General features: G+C 44.7%; 1 pseudogene; it reads left to right on the top strand.

The window, feature by feature from the left end:
* Positions 1784-12400, top strand: LOC102191679 (annotated as a pseudogene).

Raw genomic sequence — 13694 nt, 5'->3', positions numbered from 1 at the left:
GGTGGGAGGGGGTTTCATGTTTGGGAATGCATGTACACCTGTGGTGGATTCATGTCAATGTATGGCAAAACCAATACAGTATTGTAAAGTAAAATAAAGTAAAAATAAAAATTAAAAAAAAAAACTGCTGAGTTAAAGGGTATAAATGTGTGTCATTTATTAGATGTTGTTGTATTCCCCCTGTTGTAATTTAACATTAAAACTTAAATTAAACAATATGCAAAAATGAGGATTAAGACACAGTGCCCCATCTATACACACCTGGCAATCAGGCCAGGCTCCTTTCGATGGACCCAAGGGACAGGCCTGTATAGATCTCATGCAGGAATGGACCCTGGGAGTCTTGGAAGGAGTCATAAAACACTGTCATCTTTACTTTGGCTGCAGTAACAGTTTGCAGGTAGCCCTATTCATCTCAGGCTGAGCAGGAGATTTGAGTGGTTTTGTCTTCTTTGATTGAAAAGATACTTCAAAATTATTTTTTTGTATGTTTGGTTTGGCGGACAAAAACTTTAAGGCATGGACCCTACTGGGGGATTACATAAGAAATATATCCATTTATCTTCAGCAAATTGACATTATTAAACTAGTCGGTTTATATGTCCCTGGTGATCTTCCTTTATAAACAGAAAGAAAAATAACATGTTTAGTATGCATTCAGTCACTTTATATCAATCAACTTGAATTAAATCCCTCTCCGTCCCCACTGCACTCCCAACTCTAGGCCAGAAATAAAAACAGGCATAGACTGAAGGCTATGGTGGAAATAGCCACAGCCATATACTCTGTGGTGGAGATTTGGCTCCCATTATATTTTTTCTGAAAGAAAAGAATAGTGGCTAACATTAAAATCAGTAGGTTGTATATAAATATCCAAACTTCTGATTCTCTTGAAAACATGGCCAACTGGCCTGCATTCTAGCATGGGTGAAGTGGAGGAAAGGCTTCTCCCAGTGGTAAGGCCGGTACTGTCCATGGTCCAGCATGGCTGCCTAATTCTTGAATCATTTCTCTCGCCTCTGTAGCCATGAGTTTGTGAGAACTAGACTGTTAGCTTGCCTAAGATAAAGACCACTTGTGTCTTGATCAACTTTGACTTTGAAGCATCTAATCCAGATCCCAGCACACAGGTCTTCCTTGTAGGTTTGTTGAATGATATGAAATATCTTGTGGATACATCTGATATTTCTTCCAATTCTGAAACCATGCAATTGAAATACCACTCTGCTCTAAACTTTTGATTCAGGCTGGCATCATAGGTGCACCTTATATCTGCCATCTGACCCACTACTTAATGCCAGTTGTATGTCCCTGGGCTGCCCTTGAAGGCTTTACTTTGCCATTTGCCTGCTTTTCCTCCTAGCAATCAGCTCTCCAATGAGGACAGCAATGCACATCTCATGAAGTGACTGGAAGATCACATGATATCATGAAAGTCTAGTATGGTCTCTAATATTCGTTTTTATGATGTTATTAGCAGTTTTTTCTCCAATTTGGCAAGTTTCCCATGCTCTTAGATGTCCACGCCATTCACTTTGGTTTTCCAACCAAGCCTCAAGGAAGAGATTACAGTAGAATTCTTTGTATTCTGAGAATTTTCAACGTCTACTCCCCAGGGACACTAATGGAGGTAAACATTTTCGAGAGGTTTGCATTTTTATCAGATCAATCAATGGCCTAGGGAATGATTAGTCATTCAGAGCATATATAACTAGACATTTTTGGTCTTCACTACATGCTAAGAACCGAATTTTCCCTGAGTACTTGGAGCCAGGAAAGAAGCATGAAGTGGCTTGGGCTCATCGTATTGGTGTCCCTCTCAGAGTGCATAGTCGTGTAAGTATAGGGACTCTGAGTGGCATCATCTTCCTTTCTGGGATGTTTCTTTTCATCTGATTATTCTTCCACCCATCAGGGTTAGATGGAAAAAGAATATTTCCCTGACAGTTTTAAAGTTTAACTCTTACTTATTGGTAAATACCTTGCTATAGGGACTGTGGGTCCCAAGGGTCATGGCGTAGAGTTGCATGGTTGCACAACTCTTGGGGCCCAGACATGTAACTTATTGAAAATGGAACTCCTTGCAATTGTTCAGTGCACAGCCTATGCAGATGTAGGTGTGGTCCTGTGGAATAGCACTTTTCTGCAGTTTTTTCTAGATCTCTTCTCTGTTCTCTCTCTATTTCAGTGTGTATTTGTGTGTCTGCATCTCTGTATCTCTCTCATTTATCTCCCCATCTCTTTGGAAGTCTCTGTGCCTGCAGATAACTCTGTTGTTTCTCCTTACTTTTAATTTTTCAATTTTAACTCTTCCTTGCTCTTGAATCTCTTAATGTTCCTAATATTGTCCCTATCTCCTGGATTCTTCTTTCAACCCTCTCTTCTCTATCAACATGGAGAAAGTTTGGGAGAGCTACTTATACATGGTTTTACATCTGACAAGAAGTGTGGCTACAGCCAACTCACAAACTTCCTGTATTTCAAATCCCTCCCCTGGAAAAAAAGTATAATAATCCCCCTTCTACCTCCTTCCCTGAGCTTCTATGAGAAGGATACAGTGGGGTCGCAACAGCAGTGCTAGTGGCTGTCATTGTTGAGACTTCCTATTTATCAGGCACCTTATATCCATCACTTCACTATCCTCAAGATATTCTATTTGGAGGGTGGGAATTATTACATTCCACCATTTTACTGAGGGGGAGACAGACCCCACATGGGCACATGGCTTATCCAACATTGCAGAACAGAACCTGTATTCAAACCTATGTCTTTGCCATGGGATATGCATAAAATTCTGATAACAAGGCGACTCATAAAAATGACTGGAAAATACACTGTGCCATTACAATGACAGTTATACGTAATGACAGTTATACCTTAACACTGACAGATAATTGTAGCTTCTTCTTTGTTTTCTTTGTCAAATGCTTGGTGAAAGAATACCTCTAACAAAAGTGAAGACCATGCGAAAAACCCTCAGTTTAAAAAAAATTGCTGAACAGTTTTCTGAAGGAACGTACTTATAGACTGTACCAGATTTCTTCTTGTGGCTCAAATATAACTACTCACCCCCTGAGGAACACCATGGATGTGAGTATTTTGGGAAGAAGGTGCTTCCCAGTGCCCCCTGGTGCTTTAGCCTAGCACCAGGGCTCATCTGGAGGTGCTTGGTGGATGCTGGGGTTGGGGTACCTACAGGAGGCAGACACCTTGGAAATCAGGGACCCCAACCAGAGGAGAAGGCACTCTCATCTTCAACTCTTGGTCTGTGGTGACTGGGCCCAGCAAATGCCAGGTGGCAGGTAAACATCCATTTCTGTGTCAAAGATGTGTCATTAGTTTGAGGGCGATTCTTCCTTCTGAACTAAGTGAGCCACTCAGTTACAGATAAGGAGTGAACCATCACTGATCAAAAGGTAGAACCAACTGCAAAGCAATTGTGAATCCCGAGGCAAAGGAATTCAGTTTCCACAGATGCAAGAACCATAGCAGTAAAAAGTTACAGAACCTGTATTTTGCGTAAGGCCATCAGAATCTAACACAGTGGTTACTGTTTTTAGATTAGAAAAAGGACTTATTTTGTCTTTAAGAATTCCCATGCCAGCCTGAGAGATAGGCAAAGAGTAAATACATGTCATGAGAGGGTCACATGTGGTGTTGAATGGATGTGGTCTGAGTTTAGAGGGAGTAGCTGAGGTTGATCAAGAAGGACTCCTGGACAAGGGGGTGCTAAGGCTGGATTTGAAGAGACTACAGAGCTTCTCAAATGAAGGCCCCAGGATTTCCCTGGGTGTCCAGTGGTCCTGGAGTTTCAGGGGTTGTGACTCTGGGCTTCCAGTGCACGCGGTACCACTTCAATGCTTGGTAAGACTAAATATCCTGCATACCATGTAGCACAGAAAAAAAATCAAATGCAGGCACTTCTGTGACAAAAGGCTGTGAGGTGCACGGTGGTTAGAAAGTGATCTCAAGAGATATGTGACACCCAGAGGGAGGCATCAGTGTGGGAATAGAGGGTAGCCAGTTCTGCACTAACCCACTCCTTCCTTCTCCCTGTAGATGCTCTATGTGGGTAACATCACCATTGGAACAAACCCTCAGGAATTCCAGGTTGTCTTTTACACAGGCTCATCAGACTTGCGAGTGCCCTCCGTCTTTTGCCCCAGTCCAGTCTGTTGTGAGTACAGACACCTCATACCCGGACCATCCTTCACTTGCCCTGCTGCCTTGGTTTCCACACTTGAGACCTGATGACACTTGTCTCTTGTGTCCACAGCTACACATGTTATGTTCAGACATCTCGAGTCTTCCACCTTCTGGACTACCCAAAAGACCTTCGGCATCGCCTATGGTTCTGGAAGGATTTCTTGCTTATGACACCGTTCGGGTAACGTGTAAACAGAAGCTGAGTCAGGACTCTCTAAGGAGTGACCATGGCTTGCAAAACAGATGCAGGACCATCTGGCAGGACCCTTCCTAGCCTAACTCCGATAGATATTGACCATCTTACACACAGAATCCTGTCACTGGGAAGGCAGTGCCTGTGGTTACACCCGAGCAAACAGATTAGCTAACCCAGAGAGTAGCTTGAGGTGTGGACTTGCAGCTCCTCTGCCCATGAGCAGTTCAAGGTTCATTTTGCTGGGAGCAAGAAAAGGGGAAAAACACCCACTTTTATATTCACAGACTGTTCCAGGCACTTTCATGTAATAACTGGTTTAATCTTGCAACAACCTCACACAGCAGGTAGTCTGATTAGCTCATGAGACATATGAGGAAACTGAGGTGCAGACAGCAAGGGCCTTGCTGAGGTTATGCCTGTGGTAAGCGGTAGAACTTAGCTGGCTTTTCAGGACTGAAGTTGCTGTGGGGTGTTTGGGGACAGGATAAAGCTGATCTGGGAACCCTGGGGGGCAGTCAAAGGCTTCAGGTATCCAGAGTGGGAAACTGGAAGTCAGAATTGTCAGGGGGCCTGATGAATGAGTTCTCACTCTAAAGGACCCTTGAGAATCTAATAAACCTTTGGCCTGCCACCCCAAAGTACTTGAATAGTTACCCTCTCTCTTTCTGTCTCATACACACTCAAAGAAACATACATATCCCCAAAAGTGAATTTCCCAGGCAGTAATTTCATAGATTCCAGCAAGCATGATTGTGTTTTCGGCTTCTGTCTTCCTGGACAGATGCAGAATCCTCAGTACATTACAGAGAATGCAGTCCATTCCTGTCATTAGGTGATAGGGATGCCAGAGAAGGCTATCTTGCTCTCGATCATTTCGTCCACAAGGTGGCATCAATGGGTCCTGGCCTGACTCTTGGTTGCTCCACCTGGACAGAAGCCAATTTGACTCACTCAGTTCAGTTCAGTCGCTCAGTCGTGTCTGACTCTTTGTGACCCCATGAATTGCAGCACACCAGGACTCCCTGTCCATCACCATCTCCTGGAGTTCACTCAGACTCACGTCCATCGAGTCAGTGATGCCATCCAGCCATCTCATCCTCTGTCGTCCCCTTCTCCTCCTGCCCCCAATCCCTCCCAGCATCAGAGTCTTTTCCAATGAGTCAACTCTTCGCATGAGGTGGCCAAAGTACTGGAGCTTCAGCTTTAACATCATTCCTTCCAAAGAAATCCAAGGATTTATCTCCTTCAGAATGGACTGGTTGGATCTCCTTGCAGTCCAAGGGACTCTCAAGAGTCTTCTCCAACACCACAGTTCAAAACCATCAATTCTTCGGCGCTCAGCCTTCCTCACAGTCCAACTCCCACATCCATACATGACCACAGGAAAAACCATAGCCTTGACTAGACAGACCTTAGTGGGCAAAGTAATGTCTCTGCTTTTGAATATACTATCTAGGTTGGTCATAACTTTTCTTCCAAGGAGTAAGCGTCTTTTAATTTCATGGCTGCAGTCACCATCTGCAGTGATTTTGGAGCCCCAAAAAATAAAGTCTGACACTGTTTCTACTATTTCTCCATCTATTTCCCATGAAGTGATGGGATCAGATGCCATGATCTTAGTGTTCTGAATGTTGAGCTTTAAGCCAACTTTTTCACTCTCCACTTTCACTTTCATCAAAAGGCTTTTTAGCTCCTCTTCCCTTTCTGCCATAAGGGTGGTGTCATCTGCATATCTGAGGTTATTGATATTTCTCCCAGCAATCTTGATTCCAGCTTGTGTTTCTTCCAGCCCAGCGTTTCTCATGATGTACTCTGCATAGAAGTTAAATAAGCAGGGTGACAATATACAGCCTTGATGTACTCTCTTTTCCTATTTGGAACCAGTCTGTTGCTCCATGTCCAGTTCTAACTGTTGCTTCCTGACCTGCATACAGATTTCTCAAGAGGTAGGTCAGGTGGTGTGGTATTCCCATCTCTTTCAGAATTTTCCATAGTTTATTGTGATCTACACAGTCAAAGGCTTTGGCATAGTCAATAAAGCAGAAATATATGTTTTTCTGGAACCCTCTTGCTTTTTGACTCACTCAGGTGGTGTTTTTCAGAGGGGCAGATGTTTTAAAATTCACAGCCTCTCACAAAAGGAACCCAAATTCCCCTCCCAGCTTGGTCTAACCATCTGAGGTCCACCAAAGATACAGCCCAGCCTCAATTCTTCTCTGAGGATCTAATGGCAATGCACCCCAGCCCAGTCCTAGCCCCACTTCATGTATCTGTAAGTGGAACACTCTTCTCTCCCACAGACTGGGGACCTTGTAAGCACTGACCAGCCATTGTCTAAGCATGGCAGAATCTGGGTTTGAGGGTGTACCTTTTGATGGTGTCTTGGCCTTGAACTACCCCAACATATCCTTCTCTGGAGCCATTCCCATCTTTGACAAACTGAAGAGTCAAGGTGCCATTTCTGAGCCTGTTTTTGCCTTCTACTTGAGTGAGTAAGTCTGAGATGGACAATCCGTTTCTCCAAATTAGCTGTAAGATGCTTTCAGTTGCACGAAAATTATAGAACACTTGATAAAGAAGTATCCTGAGAGATAATCTAACCCAGGATAACTAGGGCCCCAGGGCCCTACCTGGCATCACTGCTGGTTTTTATAAATAATGTTTTATTGGAACACATTCCTGCTCCTGGGCTCAAGAGCAATAACTTGGTCTAGGGGGGTGAGTGAGGAGGAATGTTAATGGAAGGCAACAAGAAACAAGTTGAAGGAAAGGCATTAGGATTTGCTTATGAATTTGAGGGCTTCCCTGGTGGCTCAGAGGTTAAAGCATCTGCCTCCAATGTGGGAGACCTGGGTTCGATCCCTGGGCTGAGAAGATCCCCTGGAGAAGGAAATGGCAACCCACTCCAGTATTCTTGCCTGGAGAATCCCATGAACTGAGGGGCCTGGTAGGTTGCAGTCCATGGGGTCACAAAGAGTTGGACACGACTGAGTGACTTTACTTACTTACTTACTTTACTTATGAATTTGATAAGGAAGGAAGGAGAACAATGGTGATATCTTTCCTTCCTCATAAGCATTTCACTGGGAGCCCAGGACCAGCTACCCAATTTGTGGAGCCAGTGAGAAATGAAAGTGTGGGACACAAAAGTGTGGGACCCACAGTTCAAGAAATATTAGGCATTTCAAGACAGGGAGAGCAGAGGTGGGGTCCCTTCTGAGTGTGGGGCCCTTTGAACAGTAGAGGTCACAGGCCAGTGGAGCCAACTCTGGGTGACCTGAACCCACATTTTTAGCACTCCCAGGCTTTGACTTTCCTGAAAAATGACAAGCTGGACAAAGGGAAAGCAAAAACTCTTCAGCACCCTGTCATCTGAGGGTTTCTGAGCACACAGGTAGTAGGAGGTCCTGGGCCTCTTCAGAAGACATAGTGGGTGGAGCCCAGCCATGTGACTCAGCTTCTAACCTCCTCTGTGCCACTCATTAGCCTGTTACTGACTTCAGTCTGGTTCTCAATTGCTCCTAGCCTCGATATCTGCATCTGTAAATGGAGACCTTATTAGGGCCTTGATGGGTAGACAAGCACAAACAAAAGCTCTCCAACCGTGCTGTTGTTACTGTCCTCCAAAGATCTCCCCCTCTTTTCTCTCTACAGATGCAGGGGAAGGGCAGTGTGGTGATGTGTTTTGTGGGGTGGACAAAGCCTACTACCAGGGAGCGCTCAACTGGGTACCATTGATCCAAGCGGGAGACTGGCCTGTACACATGGACCGGTAAGCCTCCCCCTCTGAGGGTCAGCCCGAGTGATGCTCCACATCTGTATGTGGACACAGGCAGACACACACACAATGGATTCTCAGACACATAGTGACATAGACATATACACCACCCACAACGACAGAGACAGACACACAGACACATGGAAACACACAAGCAGACACATATAAACAGAGACACATATAAACATGCATAGCTAGTCAGAGACACAAAAGCACAATTAGAGACACATACAAACACATATACAAACAAACACATAAACACATAGATACACAAACAACCCATGGGTTCATAATCCCCAGGCCTTCTGACCAGGGCTCTGACCAGGATCCTAAAAGGGTCCGGAGAGGCCTGTGCAGCTGGGAGAGGGCTGTACCCACTGCCCTGTGAGGTGTGGAGCATGGTTAGAGGACTCTACAGTGTGGTAAACAGAGGATCAGGGAAGATTACACCAGCCTGAACAGAGTTATAAGATGACCAACTGTCCAGGGCTACCTGGGACCAAGGAAGTTCTCAGTACAGATAAATGTCAGTTTAAAAACAGGGTAAGTCCTCAGCAAATGGGGAAAGCTGGTCTCCTTAGGGAGCAGCTACCCAGCAGTGGAGAGAGCTTGGCTGCAGTCTTAAGACTTGAAAGCAACTAATAAAAAAGACACCTCACATACCTGGGCACACAGTGGGGCAGGGGCTATAACTGAGAATCAGGAAGGTGGGATCCAGGAGTGACCTGAGGACAAGAGGCATAATTGATAGGATTCTGTGTGATACCCTCAGATAAAAGCTGACCTGTCCTTTGGAATTTCTATGGGCTAGTCATGTATTTCCTGGCCAGGGTCTCAGGGTCTGAGCTGGTTGTAGGAGCAGTGCTGGCAGACACCTTCTCCCGGAGGAGCCTCTCTCTCCCACCACTATTGAAAGGTTGTTGTGGAATCACGATGCTGGGATTCTTGGCCCCAAAGGAGAAGAATTCAATCCGGGGCCAGAGACAAGGCTTGATCACTCAGAGCTTTTGTGTAATAAAGTTTTATTAAAGTATAAAGAAGATAGAGAAATCTTCTGCATAGGCATCAGAAGGAGGCAGAAAGAGTACCCCCATGCTAGTCTTTAGCTGGATGTTATATAGTCACCAGCAGTCTGTTAATGAAAGAAAGGAATGTCTTAAAATTCAGAATTGCACCAGGCCCCTCACCCATGAGATGCATTTTGTGATAATCTTGGCACCAAATGGTTCATCTTGGGCCATAAAATGATTAACTTGAATCTTGAAGAAAGGCAGATCACCATACAAATAGTTTCATTTACATAGATTAGAGGAACAATATCTGAGTACAACATACTGGTTTGTCAAGTAGGTTCTGAGCCAAGAGGTAGAACCAACTTGAAGACAGAGTTTGGGGTAAATGCATAGTACATTAGCATAGCTTAAGACAAACATTTCCATAAGAAAAAGGCATTGGTTATCTCTAGGTTTGAGAATAGTTAACTTCAGGTGAAACCAGGTGTCATGGCAACACAGAATTTTAAGAGAAAACTCCTTTTAAATTTGTATAGAGAAGGAAAAAATATCGCTAGTTTGTTTCCTCCTGCCACTTAAGAGAGATAAAAATGTCTGACACTTGCAGGCTATTTCCTCCATTTGGAGACCCCTGGCCTTCCTGCCTGTTACCCTCTCACTATGAGAATCTGCCGCCCCTGCGAATCTCCATCTTCACTCTGCGATTTAACCCATTATTAGTTCCCCACCAGATACAACTCTCTGGGTGTTTCTCATTCATTATTCTCACAGTCTTCATTCACTCACTGAACAGACAAACATTTGGCATCCACGGTGTGCCAGACACTTTAGGGAGGCAATGAGAATAAAAACTCGCCTTCACATCTAAGAAGGCAGGTGCACAAGAAATGACACACACATACTGAATTGTGACTTTGGTACATGCTAGACATGAGAGGCACCCTACTCCAGTACTCTTGTGCCGGGGTCCAGCCCCCGCAGGATCCAGGGGAACCTGAAGGAAAAACGGGCGTCGGCCGATGATTTAGAGAGAGATAAGGAAAGAATATTGTAGATAAGAAAATAGAGGAGAGACAGAGGCTGATATTCCTTGGTTTACATAGAAAGCCAATAAAACTTCAAGACAAGAAGTTTGCCCTGTTCACGGAGGCCACAGGTGCCTTCCCTGTCTCCCAAGGGAGTGAAGACACAGAATGTCTTCCCGTTCAGGTTTTAGAAACCTGGGCAGATAAGTGAACGCAGGGAGCCTCTATGCTCCAAGGGATCAGCCTGAAAAAAGAAAGTAAGAGAGAAAAAAGAGAAAAAAGAAAAACACGGGGTGACCAAGCTTCTTCAAGCGAGGCCCATTGTTTTTATTTTCAAAAGGGTCTTTTATACCTTTACTTGTACATAGAGGGAAATGAAAGATGCAAAGTCATACAGAGTCAGCCCAAACATTACATCTGTTTTGTCTTTATTGAAACCAGGATTTTTCTGCAAACCTTTCCCATAAACAATATTGTGTACATTATCTTCTGGCCTTGGAGGCCTGTGAACATTTTATGACCCTCTTTTGATAAAGGCTTCTCAACCAGAAAACTTATTTTCCCTTGAAATGTTTTTTTTTCTTATATTTCTAATCTATGTCAGCCTCAGAAAGTATTAAACAAGTTACATTTCTCACAGAGTAAAGGTGCAGTAAGTTACAAGAAAGAACCAATTAGCTCAAAAGTCTGATATGGTTAATTTCAAGGCTACACTTGTTTTTTTTACTTTCCAACTATGTTAACTAATGCACTCCCAGGTGCACAGTGGATAAGAGATATGGGAACTTAGCAATAAGCATTGGCCAAATAATGAAATCCTACATTAACACTACTCTAATAACTTTTAACTCTTTGAAAGGCTCTATGTTTTAAGCTTTCCATGCCTCTCACAGTTGGGAGGATGTAAATAATCATATGCGTAGCTGCAAGAGTCTGGATATATTTGCCAAGCAAACTAAAATGCTAACAGAGGGGTTTTGATTTGAAATATTTTTCTGATGTCCAGAAGACTTATTATCTATAGCCCTAAGTTAATTTTTTCCAGAGAAAGGTGGTCAGGAATAGACCCCTGTTAATGTCAGAAGAGTTGGTGAAAGTCATGAAATAGTAAAACAGACAGATTCTAGTTTTGGGGGCAGATGCTCGAGAAAGCCTAGGGAGCCCATTGAGTTCTGAAGCCTTGCTTAACAGTTCTCTTCCACATGACCTTGTCATGGGTGGGATCTCCCGTGGTGGCTCCCGGCACTCTTGCCTGGAAAATCCCATGGATGGAGGAGCAGTCCATGGGGTTGCAAAGAGTCAGACACGACTGAACGACTTCACTTTCATGCATTGGAGAAAGAAATGGCAACCCACTCCAGTGTTCTTGCCTGGAGAATCCCAGGGATGGGGGAGCCTGATGGGCTGCCATCTATGAGGTCGCACAGAGTCAGACATGACTGAAGTGACTTAGCAGCAGCAGCAGCAGCAGGAGCAGCAGCAGCAGCAGCAGACATGAGATAGGGTCTACAGAAAGTGACCAAGGCAGGAGACTGATAAACACCGAGGGAAAGACTTCCCTGAATCATTGACAATTAAGCTGGAATCTGGAAGATGAGAAGAAATTTGCTAGTCAAAGGGGAGGGGACTCTTCTAGGAAGGAAGACCAGCTTGTGTCAAGATACCAAAGTTGCTGGTGTATTCAAGTACTGCATTCAAAGATGTCAAGGAAGGTGCCGTGTCAAGAGCAAATTAAAAGAGTCAGTGCAAAAGATGAGGGCTGTTTAGAAGACAGTCGGGAAGGGGGGCAGCTCTGGGGAGACTCAGAGTGACCTTGATGCCTGCTTTGTCACACTGTCTCTCAGCATCTCCATGAAAAGAAAGATCATTGTTTGTTCTGGCGGCTGCGAGGCCCTTGTGGATACCGGGTCATCACTGGTCATTGGCCCAAGAAGACTGGTCAATAACCTCCAGAGGTGCATCGGCACCATGCCATGGGGTTCTGAGGTGAAGGGTCATGTCCCAGGGTCACTCCCAGTCTCCACACACAACAAGGATCTCCAGGGCCAACCTCTCTCTCTAACAGCACTGTGTTTCATGTTTTGCGGTCAGTACCCTGCCCTCTATTATCTTCACTATCAACAGCATCAAATACCAGGTGTCAGCTCAGGCCTACATCCTCAAGGCGAGGGGAGAACGCTGAGGGGTGGTTCTCAAGTAGGAACTTGCAGGAACCCCTGGGCTGCTGCTGGGATGAAGGTGCCCTCTGCAGGCTATCTTGCACTATTGCAGATGCTGCTGAGCCTTGTTGCTGGGCCAGAGCCTTCCACAAGACGAACCACTTGGGAGTAAAAGGCCGTCTGGGACACTAATCATCCTGAAATAAATGTGGAGATGCCACACCATGCTGGCATGGCGGGAGTCACAAGGAGAGGGGAACACTATGGTCCTCAGTCCTCAAAGAGCTTCAATTCAATCTGAAACCTCAGATGCATGAACATGAAAGTCATCTCTAGCGGTCATTGAAATAGGCCATGTGAAAAGGAGAATGACTGGGGACACTCCCAGTGTGCTCTCCCACCATAGAGGTTACCAGTCTCCCTTCCCTTCTCGCAGTTTTCCTCATTTGGATGATTAGTTATATGGTCACCCCAGTTCTCAGATGGATCTTCCCCTAGCTCTGGCTGGGTGACCCCTTTGTGAGCCAGGCTACCCGATCCCTCTGTGGGGAGGCTGGATGCTAATGTGAATAAAGGGTGCACAGTGACTGCTCAGCCCTGGCACAGGGTGGAGGCTTCATGTCAGTTCCCTGTGGGAGTTCAGAGCTGGCTGATGGGCTCAAAGAAGACTTTGAGGAAGGGAGGGAATTTCAGGAATTCTTGGAATGCGGAATGAAGCAGGGCAAAGACTAATAGAGTTCTGCCAAGAAAATGCACTGGTCATAGTAAACACCCTCTTCCAACAACACAAGAGAAGACTCTACACATGGACATCACCAGATGGTCAACACCAAAATCAGAGTGATTATATTCTTTGCAGCCAAAGATGGAGAAGATCTATACAGTCAACAAAAACAAGACCAGGAGCTGACTGTGGCTCAGATCATGAACTCCTTATTGCCACATTCAGACTGAAATTGAAGAAAGTAGGGAAAACCGCTAGACCATTCAGGTATGACCTAAATCAAATCCCTTATGATTATACAGTGGAAGTGAGTAATAGATTTAAGGGTCTAGATCTGATAGATAGAGTGCTTGATGAACTATGGAATGAGGTTGGTGACATTGTACAGGAGACAAGGATCAAGACCATCCCCATGGAAAAGAAATGCAAAAAAGCAAAATGGCTGTCTGGGGAGGCCTTACAAATAGCTGTGAAAAGAAGAGAGGTGAAAAGCAAAGGAGAAAAGCAAAGATATACACATCTGAATGCAGAGTTCCTAAGAATAGCAAGAGGAGATAAGAAAGCCTTCTTCAGCAATCAATGCAAAGAAATAG

This window comes from Capra hircus, chromosome 29, assembly GCF_001704415.2.
Source record: "Capra hircus breed San Clemente chromosome 29, ASM170441v1, whole genome shotgun sequence".
NCBI classification, from domain to species: domain Eukaryota; kingdom Metazoa; phylum Chordata; class Mammalia; order Artiodactyla; family Bovidae; genus Capra; species Capra hircus.
The sequence above is the reverse complement of the archived record's forward strand: the minus strand, read 5'-3'. Positions and strand labels throughout refer to the sequence as shown.